This window comes from Lampetra planeri, chromosome 7 (assembly GCF_965212315.1).
Source record: "Lampetra planeri chromosome 7, kcLamPlan1.2.h2, whole genome shotgun sequence".
In the NCBI taxonomy this organism is placed as follows: domain Eukaryota; kingdom Metazoa; phylum Chordata; class Hyperoartia; order Petromyzontiformes; family Petromyzontidae; genus Lampetra; species Lampetra planeri.
This window is the reverse complement of record NC_136113.1, coordinates 10,191,303-10,205,808: the sequence shown is the minus strand read 5'-3', so window position 1 is coordinate 10,205,808 and position 14,506 is coordinate 10,191,303.

Sequence of the window (14,506 nt, the reverse complement as noted above, 5' to 3'; positions counted from 1 at the left end):
ACAATTACACCTCTACACAGGTAAAGACGCAGCCCTACAATTCATTCATTACACTACTGGTAGAATTGCCTCCACTCGAGCAGGTTCTTAAAAACCCCCTCTCGTGGGTTTTTTTGGCCTACTATTTCATATTGAACAGTACTTCTTGGAAGAGGTGGAGATTACCTGCACTGTACCCCACCACACACAACCTGCCGCGTCGACGGAGCAGAGGGTGGCAATTTAAGAAACTTGGCCATTGTTTCAATTGCCGCTCCGGCAGATGAAACCGAACCGGTGATATGTGTTTGCTAACTATCCAGTGTGCTAACCATAATTACCATGGCAGAATAGAATATATAATTATACATGTCTGAGCACATGAAGAGGCTATACAGCATTCACATTTTATTGTAGTTCACTTGAATAATACAAGTTCTTCATTTATCTAGAAAATGCTTACTTATTCTCAAGACTCATTGTGAACAACGTGCGTCTTTGGGATGTTTAGTCAACTCATTGTAATAATCTTTTTTGCACATAGCCATGAATATCACTTATGTACACGCTGGTGACACCGCGTTACCACAGCAACATCATTCCACGTGGGGGTTACTCTGAATGATTCCTCGGTAGACTATTTGTGCGTTATATGTGCATTTATGTGCATATGGGAGCACCGCAGTGTAGATGTGTTTATGATCACTGCAAGACATTCTCGCAAATATGCACATTTCACAAATGTGGAATTTTAACACGATTGTGTGGATATTTATGAACCGGAAAAAATAACATTTGAATTAAAATAATGCTTTAACTTAAAATATTGTGTTAGTTTTCATAAACTCGTCCATGCTATTGTGCCTGAGAATTGTTATGATGAGATTGCCTGTAAAATCTGTACAGGTTTTTTTTATTTGTTAAGAATTGATTTCGAATTCGTAAGGGATTTATTTAATTTCCATATATATTCATGCATATGTATATTAAAATAGGATCTTCTCAGATTCCTATGCTATTGGCCTTAGGTATTGGTGTCTTGTTATTTAATACGAGCACTATAATTTTGAGACGTAAAATTTGTCTATGATGTGTGATAAAGAGTAGTATGTAGAGAATTGTGACGAAGAGATTTAACACTTAAAAGTCATCACGTCAAGTGCCTAATGCAGTCTTTGGATGCTTTTATGTAGATAAGTACTGAACAAACGACCAGGTAGTAGGTTATAATATATTAATACACCCTTGTTTTGGTTTACATTTAAATGTAAATTACAGCTCTGGGGAGCGTATATGTGTATACAAAGCAAATCGATTTGCTTGCAAAAGTTTACGATGGAAAATGCAAGAGGGGAAGATCAGTTTTTATTTTGGATTCTTATGCTCGGCAAGAGCAGACCTTGACGAAAACACAATAACAATTCATGTTTTTTGAAATGAAATGGATAGCATCAGCCAAATCCTTTCATGCGGTACCAGTCGCCAAATCTACCATCAGACGCAACAAGGTTTCGCAAATAATTTCACACGCTTGCAGGTTGATCCGAAACTATGCTAATAAAAATAGAATAATAATTATAACCATTCGCCAAGCAAAAGCAATTAACAATTTCTGCAAATATATAAAGATCTGTTTACCCGTAAATGAGTTTTTTTTGGATTAGATCGCGTAAATATAAATGTGTCGTTAAACCCGCCACCACCTGACACGACACATCCAATTAGTAAGGTTCGTTGCGTAAATGAAACATGCTAATTCGTTACAGTACAAAACATGAAAAATCTATGTTTTTTGTCTTCTTTTTCCGTTTCGTTTGTATATTTTCTAATTTATTTTTAATCCTTTTTTTTGTTTGGTCCACTCGCGTACATTGAATTCATTTTCGGGGGGGGGGGGGGGGGGGGTGGAATCATTGAAGCAGCGGTTCGTGCGTTGTGCACTGAACCCCATGCGACTTGAGTTACATTTATGGCTACGAACGACATCATCAGCGGCGAGTGATAACTGAACGATTTTTCGCCCTTCCCCTACCTTCAACAATCCACACTGACCAGCGTGGTGAAGTATGGTAAATGAACCCCCGTGACTGACACTGTATGGGGAGGCCTTCATCAAGCAGTAGTTTTGTCAAGGGTTTTTAATTATCATAATTTAATAATTATATATTCCTACGTGTGACATTTGATGCAGTAATGGTAAGCATTATAATCACCATTAATTCATTAATCGATGCACTGTTTACTGGCCTAGAATATGGTGCTTATAAAAAAATATGCAAATGTAAACGATCGATAGCAGGCAATGCTTGCTCGTTTGGAAGGCAGTAATGACGTGTGTTGTCTTATTATTCTCTGGGAAGAGTGTGCCTCCATAACCCATGGGGGGGGGGGGGGGGGGGACCACTGAGCCCACAGAGGCAAAGCACTCCTCCTTGACTCACGCATGCACTTTGCTTGGGTTGTGCGTAAACGCACGGCAGTGACTCAGCGCGTAAGGGGGAATGCGTATACATAGTTTGCCTAAGCAACTGACAGATAATTGGCGATATTAATTTTAACGTTTCTGCTCATTAGTGGCTGCTGAGGTGACAGTCTGTGACATTCTAATGTGAAGTCACTTTAAAAAGAGGCATCATAGCGTCCCACGATTGTTTGACCGTATTACATTAAAAAAACATTGCGGTATTAATAGTGTCGAATATTAAAATAGCGAGACTAATTCTCGCAAGACTAACATCTTACTTTTGCACCAATAAGCTAACATTCAGATGCAGCTTTACATCTTGAGTAATTATGTAGTCTGATTAATGCATCAATTGATTATATTATCATTTATTATTGAGAAAGAGCCGCTACTCTTGAGATAGTGTTAACTTCGCAGCGAGGCCATCCATGAGACGCACCTCGCTTTTACCAATTTGTGCCTTGCATTTTAACAAACACGCTTTCGTCTGCCCAAGCGAGGGCTCCTGTGGAATAGCAATCTGGCGAGTTCACAACTTTCATCTCTGAATTGCTGATGTTCTTATGCATAGCAATACCTTGTTTGAATATCATCAATATTCCTCGTCTTTCCTGACATTTATCAAAGAGACAGTCTGGCATTTCGTTTCTGAAATTAGTCTTCCATAAATTAATCAAATGCTTTAGCATGCTAGGAGAGACAATTTGACCATTTTTTTTTTGGTCTCCGTCACCTGTTTCTCTTGTAATAGCGCAATGGGAATGGCCGTCTTGATGGAATTTGGCACTGACCAATGACTGCTGGCAATTAATTGCCAATTTCCATGCATATGCGGTTCACCCACCGTGCATAAGGACCACCAAGCGATGCATTCCAACATAGTACCGTTGATTAGAACACAGCGGTGTAAATCTCGCGCATTTGTGGCATCACAGCCGCGTTACTCAGCATGATACTGCATTAATGTAAAAAAAGGAATTGTTGAATTCAACAATAATTGAGCCAGAGGATTACATGCTGTTGAATACATATTGGGTCAATTTGGTGTTGAATGATAATAATAACTATACTCTCTGTTTGTAATATAATTTGAATGAGAGACACATTTTTTATAGTGATGGTCATAAAAACACAAGTACATTTATGGCGTCTTTAAAAGGCAAAAATTATGGATATTAAACTATCGAAGCTTAATTAGCCTAAGTGGCAAATTACATTTTTGTTTATATATATACAAATTATGAAGTATTAATTGCTAAAATTGGAAATTATATACTATGCATACAGCTTTTGCAATGACAAATAAGCTACTAAAAACTTGGTGGTTAAACATGTTAGCTGGACGTGGAAGGAATAATTCACTGTGTAACACGATGTTTGTTCCAGGGTAGTGTTATTTTCGAATTGCTTATGCCTACAAAGTATATAAAATGGCTATTATTCCCCACAAACTTTGCTTTTGTGACCAGGACTTTATGTAAAGGAATAACACAAATGCACACCACGTTTTCTCATTGAAAATAGGTAAATTTTTAAATATCACTGTCCTGGTCACAAAAGCAAAGTTTGTGGGAAATAATAGCCATTTTCTGTACTTTTGAGGCATACGCAATTAGAAAATAACACTTACTACCCAGGAATATTTTTTTAGACAGTGTAATTAATGTATCAATGAATATTGACTAAAGTTCATGATACATGCAATAAATCACGTGTAATAATTGATGCCTTGATTCATATGTTATTTGTAATTGGGTCACGTCACTTTTGCAGTCACTAGAGGCTGCTACATTCACCAATATATATAAATGGAATGACATCGGTTTACTAATTAGTATTTTCAGCAACAAGAACAGGTACAGGACAATGTAGGACTGGTTACACGGTATCTAAACGACCACCACAAACGTGCCTAAGAATAGAAGGCCCCTAGTTATGATTTAGGGAACAGCAGAACAGCAAGAGATAGGAGAGGGGAAAATATGGAAGGACAGAGGGAGACAAGGAAAGAAAGGGAAATGTCAAGGGTGATGGCAGAATATTTAAGGTCAGTTTAAAGGGATTGATCCTCGATTCGAATAGTGACCCTGAATCACAAACGTTCATGGAACTGTTGACCCCTATTGTTATCTGTCTGCAAACTAACGCCGCAAAAAAAACAACAACTTAGAGCTTGTGACAATGCAAACAATATGATGTTGTCAGTTTAACACGTAGGCTTTCACGACCAAAATTATCCATAATAGAGGGTTTTAGGTTAGCCCGCGTAAATATGTATAATATATTGAAATATATTACGTATATTTTAATACATATTTAAATATAACCTCTATTATGGATAATATTTGTCGCGAAAGCTTGTGTTAAACTGAAAATATGATGTAGTGTTGACATTTCACTTACAGTGAACATTTCTTCTAAAATATTTCACACGGTGGTCGTTCATCCAAGCACTATCCAGGCTCAACCCCTGGCTTACCTTCACAAACCCGCACTAATCGGTGTGGTGAAGTATGGTTAAATAACTCCCATGACCAGCACTGAGTGAAGAGTCCCTCCTCATGTAGCAGTGGATTGAGAAATGAGATGTACATGTATGTTTGAGAATAGCCAGTGGCATGTATTGTAAACAAACGAAGGTCAGTGTTGCTTCTTCTTGGTTCTTTCGGTAAAGTCACGTAGAAGGGAAATAATAAAATAATAAAAATAAAACATAATAAAATACAATTCTCACGACGTTTCGGCCACAACGCAAGCAGCCGTCCTCAGGTGAAGAACATGTCTGTCGGAAAGACAGCGTTCTTCACCTGAGGATGGCTGCTTGCGTTGTGTGAGAATTGTATTTTATTATGTTTTATTTTTTATTTTTTTATCATTTCCCTTCTACGTGACTTTACCGAAAGAACCAAGAAGATGAATCCCTGCAGTCACGAAAGCTTTAAATCGAAATCAGTGTTGCTTGTTATGTATGTAGTGATAAGCATGTCAATATACATATAAAAAACAATTATGTATTTAATACATGACATTTTATTTTAAATATGGTATTGTGCAGACTGGCATGCTAACAGCTGAATGGCATTTTTGGTGGCATGTGCTTGGCGAGTGTTTATTGATTAAATTGTCACCAAAAGTGGGTCACTCGGTTGTTGTCGGGACATTGTGAGATTCCGGTGATGAACTGCCACGGGCCATAACAAAGAATATACTTTATGTTTCAAGAAAAAGTAATATTTTACGCTGCAAAGTACGGGAATGAAAATTCTTGAGACTGACATTAAAATTACATTGCCTCATAGAGTATTTAATATATAACATCCCGTCCAAGTCTAATATAAATACACTCAATCTGAAAAAGGTGCAGTGCTCGAGAAGTGGTTCGCACACTACATTCTAAACTCGGTGACTTTGAGTTGATTCTCAGGCTAACATCAGCGGTGAGCGATATCTGAATCAGTCCTGGGCCTCTCCATTTTTAAATCCTTTATATTAAGTTCGCGTGCTTGCTTGCTTGCGTGCTTGCTTAGGACCGTGCAAATCTTTCGGTCGTTTTTTAACCCACTTCCCGTGATCCAATCGAGCTGACATTTTCCACACAGACTCGTTGTGCCAGACAATTATTGTTCGTGAAAAAAAATTCCCAAAATTTTACACTTTTTAGGCAAAATTGTTTTATTTAACATATATTCAAATAGAACGCATTCATGGCTTTGGCTGAACGTCAGAGTGTAAGAGGCCAGAGCGTAACCCCTCCACAGGCCGTGGCAGAGTAGCGCAGTTGGTAGCGCCCTCGCTTCCCATGCCAAAAGTCGCGGGATCGACCCCCGCGTCCTCCACAGGCGAATATATTTTTAAATCCTTTATATTAGTTCGCTGCCACACATATAAAGGATTATAGTGAAAAACTTTGTTTTTACGGGTTATACTTATTACCAACTCGCTCTGATCAGAGTCATGAAGTATGGTAACACAACCCCATTACTGACATGGTGCTGGGAGACCAATTAATTGACAAACGCTGTCTCTTTCACCTCCCTCCTCCTCCTCATGGCTGATACTGGTGCAGAGGAACAGCAATACATTTGTTGAGTGGTGAATGACGACTCGGAGGCAGGTTTGCAGGTAAGGGTTTGCGCCGGTTTATTAACACAAGGGAGCACCAACTGCACCAGAGGTTTGTGCCCCATACACTGGATCCTTCACGGGGACCTCGGGCTCTCTCTGCTGCTAGCCCGCCTATCTCTGGCTCTCTCACTCGGGTCGGGACGTTGGCTTAACCAACACCGCCCGACCGAGGAGAGCAGTGCTCAACCTGAACCTAGCTGGCTCTTGCAGACTTCTCCCAGCCTTACCCCCTGGCTATCTCTTCAAAACCTCTCCATCTCGGGCTCCCACAACGACCCCCCCTTTCGTCACGGGGGGCCCCCCTTAAGTACCCCCAGGGGACATGACGTCATCGCACCTCACAGCGCGTATGACGTCACGTCTCCATACTACTCCTCTACACAGTTACATTGAGGTGGTTGAGCCGGATAATTGCGTCAGGAGTAACGGAGTGGTGCATTGCTGGAATGATTCCTCCTCCTTGGTGTTTGTGAATCGGGCATTGAGTCGGTCTATGTTCAGCGGTCTATTCTGGGTGACCACAGTCGCACACCGGAGTTTTTAATTTTCCATTTGTGCATCATCGTGTCCGCATCTTTTGCTGCCAAGGTTTTCGCCAATTCGGTTTAGGGGTTATGGCCCGGAAGCTTTGCAAAAATTTGAAGCCAGGGATCATCTGCGTCGGTACTGTCATGAGGTGTTCGTGACTTCTTATGAACTCTACTCGACTTTCCAAACACCATCAAGGTTGACGTTTATTTGTTGGAGGTTAAGCAAGAACCTCTGCAAGATGCTGCCCATATCAGTGTCCAAACAATTTAGTCTGGTTCAACGTAGTTAGTAAACACTGGGCATGGCTGATCTTAGCAAACGTATAAAAAACAGACCAAAGCACATCTCTTATGAACGCAGGATCTGGTATTAACTTTGCATGCACGGGTTCACATTGTTCTCTATATCCAGGTGCAGGCAGTTTCTGTTCTTACAAAGCTCTGTACATTATGCAAATGATTGTAGAAGTGAATTTTAAAGTTCCTCCTTCCCCTCACTAATTTTTGTTTTAAAAACTCGATCTGGCATTCAACATTATATTTTTTCAAAGGCGCAACTTTATTTCTGGAAATTGTTAGCATACATACTGCAGTTCATCTCGGATTTGCTATTCGGTAAGTGCTAACACTGGTCTATTTTTACAGTTATACACGTTTAAACATGAAGGCATTCCTAATGTATACATGCCTGAATAAACCGGAACGTACAACGTGTTACATAAAAAAAAAAGTACTTATATCACGATTATGTGATCGTGTTATTACGTTACTTATCTTATCTGGAATCATATCAATGACGTCTCTTTCGCCTCGAAAACAGTATTGTCTTTAATATGACACGGAAATATATAACAGCTGGGCCACCGCGAGAACGCTAGTACCGTCTCCCACTCATCAACCAAGATCACAACAATGCATCTCGCAGTCGACTTGAGTCCCGATTCCCCTTTTGCCATTGCGCGGCTGTCACCATCCTAAATTCTCTCCCAGATCTGGAAGAACGCTGGCAAACAGAGCAGAACAGATCGGAACGTCCAGAATAAACACCTCGTTCTAGACCCAAGCATCACCGCACCTGGCTTTTGACATTCATCCTCCCCGAAGACATTGGTTTAACCATCAACAGAATCAGAGCATCAGCAGGCCGATACACACATCTCTTTCATAAATAGAAAACTATAAACAAGCCACAGTGTGACTGTGGCCACACAGTCCAGACTATGGACCATATCGTAAAGCACTGTAGTTTGCGTTCATTTAATAGAGAAGGAATAGCAAAACTACACAACATTTCTCCTTAAGCCCCCTCATGGCTAGGAGACCTTGACATTGGAATTTAACTCCTGAACATATTGCCATACTCAAGAATACATTTCTTTACTGTTAATATTGGTTACTATATTGTAATAACCATAATACATTAGTGTTACAATTCATACTACTTGTATTATAGAAGATAGTTTCGATAGGTAGGTCACCTCTGCTGGTGTGAAGGGTGAGTATTCCCACCTCCTCCAAGATCTCTAGCCAACGTGGAAGAGTAGGCCAAATACCCACAGTAGCGTGAGAAAAATTTTCAGGGTTCAATCTTTACATTGTACCTATTTATAAACAGATTGATATGAAACCTTCTTGCTGTACTGCTTTTTAATAGGTTACATACTAGGTGTGTATTTTTTGGTATATTAATCGCGATTCATCCACAAAATATTGTTTTACACAAAACATCTTAATAGGGTTATCCAATGCGCACGGTCAATACTTATTATCGAGTCATTACGGGTGTCTCCACTACTGCGTCTGAATTGTCATGCAGCTGCTGCTTTCGTTGGCAACACAGATCAATGTAAAACGAAGGAGCTGCAGACAAGAAGGTTTGCTCTGGCGGGATGAAATGTTGAACAAACCTTGTTAACTGTCTGATCCAGTAATGGATGTGCTTTGATCCATATTTCCACCCTAAGGTTATCGAAGTTTGTAGATGTATTATGCTAAGCCAATTTCTGAGTTGCTTCCACCGCATCGAGAATGCGTGATGCTCTCTACTTTTCTGTGTTTGCGGCGCCCCTGCGGAAAGTCATTGCAAGCTGCTTCCGTGACGTAATGAGAGTTTATTTCTTCCAATAAGGCTGCATTTTTCTGAATACGTTTTTAAGGTATATATAAATAAAACATACGCCTAAAAATATTGTAAATTCGTTTTCTCCACGCCAGGTGTTGCTGGAGGTAGTTCCAGCGGATTGGGTATTAGACCTTTACTCTGCAGTGGATTGACCATGGCTGATGATGATGGTGAATGATTGTTAACGGATGTCCATGATGAGGCCATTTGACTGCCTCTGAGCCTTTACTTTGTCGCCCGTTGTTTTGAGCTGCAACAGCACGTAGTGGTATTGTTGTAGCCGCTGTTGTTGACACTTGCTTCACGGTCTGCGGGTGTGAGTCCTTAGAAAGGAAGCGAGTGCGAGCAGTTTCTGTGACCGCAAACAATTGTTTTCGGGTGGCATTTCCAATCCTTGATATTGCCCAACTTTAGAATGCTTTAATGCTTAATTTCCACAATAAGTGGGGGGGGAGGGGGAAACAATGTGTGTTAGCACAGTGCGTGGCTGGGTCAGAGAGCCCTCGTCTCCACGGAAAGCCTGCCCTGGCCACACCAATCCCATGGAGTCCCAGAACTGGGTTTCCAAATTCCCCCGAAATCCCTTCTCAAACCGAACCATACACACACTTAATAACTATAATAATTAAAATGGAAAAAGCGCCCTTAAGCAATCGTTCTCAGGTCACTCAGATCTGGGTCGACCCCTGAACCAGTCACGACATCCCAATGCGTAAATGAGATGCGTGTGTCGTGGTGTCACGCTCTGGGGCTAAATTCTCAGCCACTTTCGTATTCAAACCGCAATGAAATATCTTTCACTTTAAATGGTCCAACATATTCAACATCTGCATTGGTAGTTGCAAAATAGTAGTCTCGAATTGTCTATTTCTAGATACCCCACTTAAATAAGAGGGATAATTTTCAGTGTGGAATATATAAATATATTTTAGAATACATGTCTCCCACCAATCCCAATGCACTCATTAAATATTTGAACACTCCTCTGCAAGAAAAATTACCATCACTTTTGCTATCCAATCACCTGTTGAGAAGAGAGTAAGAGGGTCATTAGAAATTAGTGGGGTATGTATAGATGGATCACCCTGGATTAAAAGGAAAAATACTTCCTGACATCTGCCCCCTGGCCACGAGAGACAGGAGAAGAGAGGGGTTGGGTGGATGTGCCTAGGCCGTAGAGTTTCACGCCTCATTGAGCGTTGTCGAAACTGGGCTGCTATTCCATGACCAGTGCTGGGTCATTTCTTGGCCAGCATAACTCAGATCTTCGAGGTTCGATGTCCAACTGTGAGATCTCTCTGTGGAGACATACGACTGCATCACTGGCAGCAATAGCCATGATAGCTCCTTTAACACATTCCTCCTGCGGAGGGAGCTGGTAGGAACGTTGGGTTGCTCGGTCAATGGCCAGGGTCAACCGCGGCGTGGTGTATTCCGAAAATATGCCCGACTGTGAGGGCGGGCACAAGCCGGCGTGAGTAGGTTAAACGTTGAGTTTTATCAGGGCACCACTGGGTGACCAGCCCCTCCCCACCCAGCCCCACCCCTCCCACCCCCCACCCGGCCCCACCCTCCCCACCCAGCCCCTCCCCTCCCCACCCTCCCCACCCTTCCCTTCCCACCCAGCTCCTCCCTCCCTCCCCACCCAGCCAGTCCCTGCACGACGAACACAATAATCCCCTGTGGGCTGGTGTAACCAGGAGGTTCCTACCAGTATTGTTACCGTTTCATCACCATCATCGATCGTCGTCAATGCTTTGAAGGACTCAATACCTTTCCAAGCCAAAGCATGTCTTGCAGTCCTGCGATGTGATAATGGCAGTTCCCCTTGCGTTTAATTTGTAAATAATATACAGTGTAACTGTCAAGAGTTGTAGGAGCATTACAATACAAGCGATGAAACGCTTTTTTAAAATGGCTTTTCCATATAAATTAACAACTGCTTTCGGAGCTGTATTCTGACACGTTCAAATTAATTTCAAAAATCACTTCCAAAAGAAGCTGCCTCAGATATATGTAAAGCCTTGCGCACACATATCACATTTGTAACCTGTCAGCGAAACTGTTTGATTCAAACTCTCAAGTGGTTAATAATTTCACACTAAATTATATCGAAATTACTGTAGAGGAGTGTGAGCATGAAAACGTAACATCAAATGCAACGAAGAAAGTGTATTTTTATTCCAAAATTTTGAATGTGACACGCCATCATGACACAACTGTAAAATACAATACTCTGAGACAAAAATGCACGTCTCATCATGAGAGAAATACGCCTACGAGTGATTAAAATGTCCACTGAATGACAATTAGGACAAAGATGATGCAATAGCTTTAGCACCCATTCAGCCATAGCACTCAACTGATTGGTGCCAGAAGTTACGGGCTATACGCTAGCAAAGATATTTAATAATAAAAAATAATATAAGCCTTTTGTCAACGTATTTCTGTGCCACTGATCCCCTGATTCTGGCACTCATCAGCAGATAAATACTGTTCATTATGTTTTTACTGATTGCCATTATAATGTGTAGGCATGCATGATTATTATGATCCATGCCCACACAAAAGGCTTTAACTGCCTCATGTGTGTGGAACTTGTTGCTTTACTCCCTGCCCCCGTTACTTGGTCATGCTAAGAGAATACATTCCTGTTATTTGGCTATTATCACTCACCTGGGGGAAGCGGTGGCACAGTGGATTGAACATTGCACTTTGGTGAACAGAGTCTGATTACCGACCACTGCTAACATCAGTTTTGAGTGATATCAGAACCGGTCCTGGGTTGCCACCTTCATTAACATCGACTGGCCAGTGCAGTGAAGTATGGTCAAACAAATCCCATGACTGACATGGCGTGTGGAGGCCTTTATCCAGCAGTGGATTGACAAAGGGGTATAAATTGTTACAATAACTGTTATCAATATCCTCGTTATTTTAGTCTTGGTTCTCAAAAAACAAGGCACATTTTTTGCCCCCCCCCCCCCCGTATCTTTAAGTGTTGGTCAAACATTGCATGTCAAATTCTTGAGCTATATGGATATTTCTGGGGTTAAAATTGTGAGCACACAGCACAAAATTTGCACCTCCCATGTAAAGCAGATGCCGTTCTTGGGACGGCACTAGCCAACAAAACTGGGAGCTCTCATTTACAATTGAGAAACATCCATGCGCCAGATCTATCAGATCTTGGAAAATGAGCGAGGTTGAGCATGGGTAGTGCTTTGGTGAGGAACCACCATGCAGAGCAGGTTGCTCTAGGCTGTGGGCCTGCATTGGGACCAGCAGACGGAAGTCCAGCAAAGTCCATTTTTGTACTATATCTTCTATACCTCCTAGATGATCCTTAGCTTCACCAACCTACAGTGGCCAGCGTGGTGAAGTATGATCAAATAACCCCCACCACCAGCATGGCACGAGAAGACCCACACCCAAGGGTGGAGTGGCAAAAATGGGCATGCAAAAATAATAACAAATTACATTCATAAAGCGCCTTTGAATGCTATGTACTCAAGGTGCTGTATATCAGGATGTTTTTGAATCATAGGCCAAGGTGAGGAAAAACTAAGAAAACAGAGAGTAACCAATTCAGAGAACCAGAAGCAAGAGAGATCTAAATCACGTGTTGACGCGAGGTTTCAACACCACTGCGGTCTTCGAATCACAAACAACCCTGGACAGTGGCGAATGGGCGCTCGTTCCACGTCCCGGGAAGCGGTGCAGCAGAGGGCAAGTTGGGGCCAAGTTGCACCCCCCCATTTTTGCGGAGGAGCTGCGTCCGAGGAACCCACCGGGGGCACTTTCCATCGAAGAACTCAAGCCTTCAGCATGGCCACACTTATGGGGGTCAATACATCTGTGAGATAACTTGGTTGCCCCACTGTTGAGAGCCGTATAGGTCGGGATGTGCATGTAAATAAGATGCCTGGACTTTTTAAACCAGCCACAAAATGAGAGGCCACCCAAATCAGAAATCTGTATTTAGACTGGGGGAAAACGGATGAGCTATGAGCCTCTTTTTCACAGATGTCCAGGAGGGGTGGGTCATAAAGGTATAACAACAAACATAAAAAAGACTATAGGAGTGCAAAATATAGGAACCGTAAGAGAGTCACTAAAATAAATAAATACATTTTGAGAAAAAATAAATAAAGGATACAAATTGATCAAATAGATAAATTCCCTGTCGATTTTTGAACACTAAATGCAAATGAGAGGCCGTAAGTTGTTTATACTACATTTAACCACAGATGGATGCAGATGACAACACTCAATGCTTTGCACAGTCGGTCATGTGCTTGCAGTACACACATCAACACACAACTTAAGTAAACATTCATTTTTTTCATTTTACCAGAGAAGGCCCACTGAGCTATTTATCTATTTTTCAGAAGCGACCTGGCCACAAATTACACCTCAACGAAGTGGCTTACTCTAAACGCATGTTTCTAATGCGGAGGGAAATACCGGAGGACTTGGATAAAAACCCACGCGACCACGGGGAAAACATGCAAACTCCAAATATACAGGCGTCAGAGTCGGGATAAAACCCACGTATACCAGGTGAACCTCACCTGGTATGCAAGAGGTCGTGGGTTTGAATGTTGGCTGGGGGGAATGTGGCCTAAAAATCTAAGCACTGCGTATTTGTCAGCATGAAGTCTAACATTAATGGCAGCTTCTTCTTGACGAACTGAATTCATTCAGCAGTGGATTGAACCGGATTTAGTTCCTGAAGCTCCCAGCACGAGGAGCGAAAAGTCGGACATGCTGAGCAACACGTGGTGCAACCTGACAATGGAGCAGAAAGATATCCAGCACAAGCCACACAAAAAACATGCACAATATAACATGTTTTTACACAACACTTTGAGAAGTGATATTTATGATTTTTTATTTAATTGTATTATGTTGGAAGGTATCAGTGAGGTATGTTTTATATTGGAGTCGGAAAATGTGTTTGCAAGTGGAACACCGCACAGAGTTTACTTTGGGGTTCTTTTTAATTCAACAATTCTCTTCAATCTAAATTTCAATGGCAATATAAGTATTCTACGTACTTGCACACTAATTTTGTTTCATTTTCCAATAAGGTCTTATATTAAATAGATTAAGTATAACGATTTAAAAAATGTTGAATCAGTCCAATAATTTTCCAAAATTTGCATTGAGTTAGTTCTACAGGGAAATTTAGGCCTACATTTTAGCATATGCATAGTTAACAGCAATAATCTCCTTTGGGTCAAAGCTTTGTCAGCGAGAGTACAATTCAAATAATTAAAATTA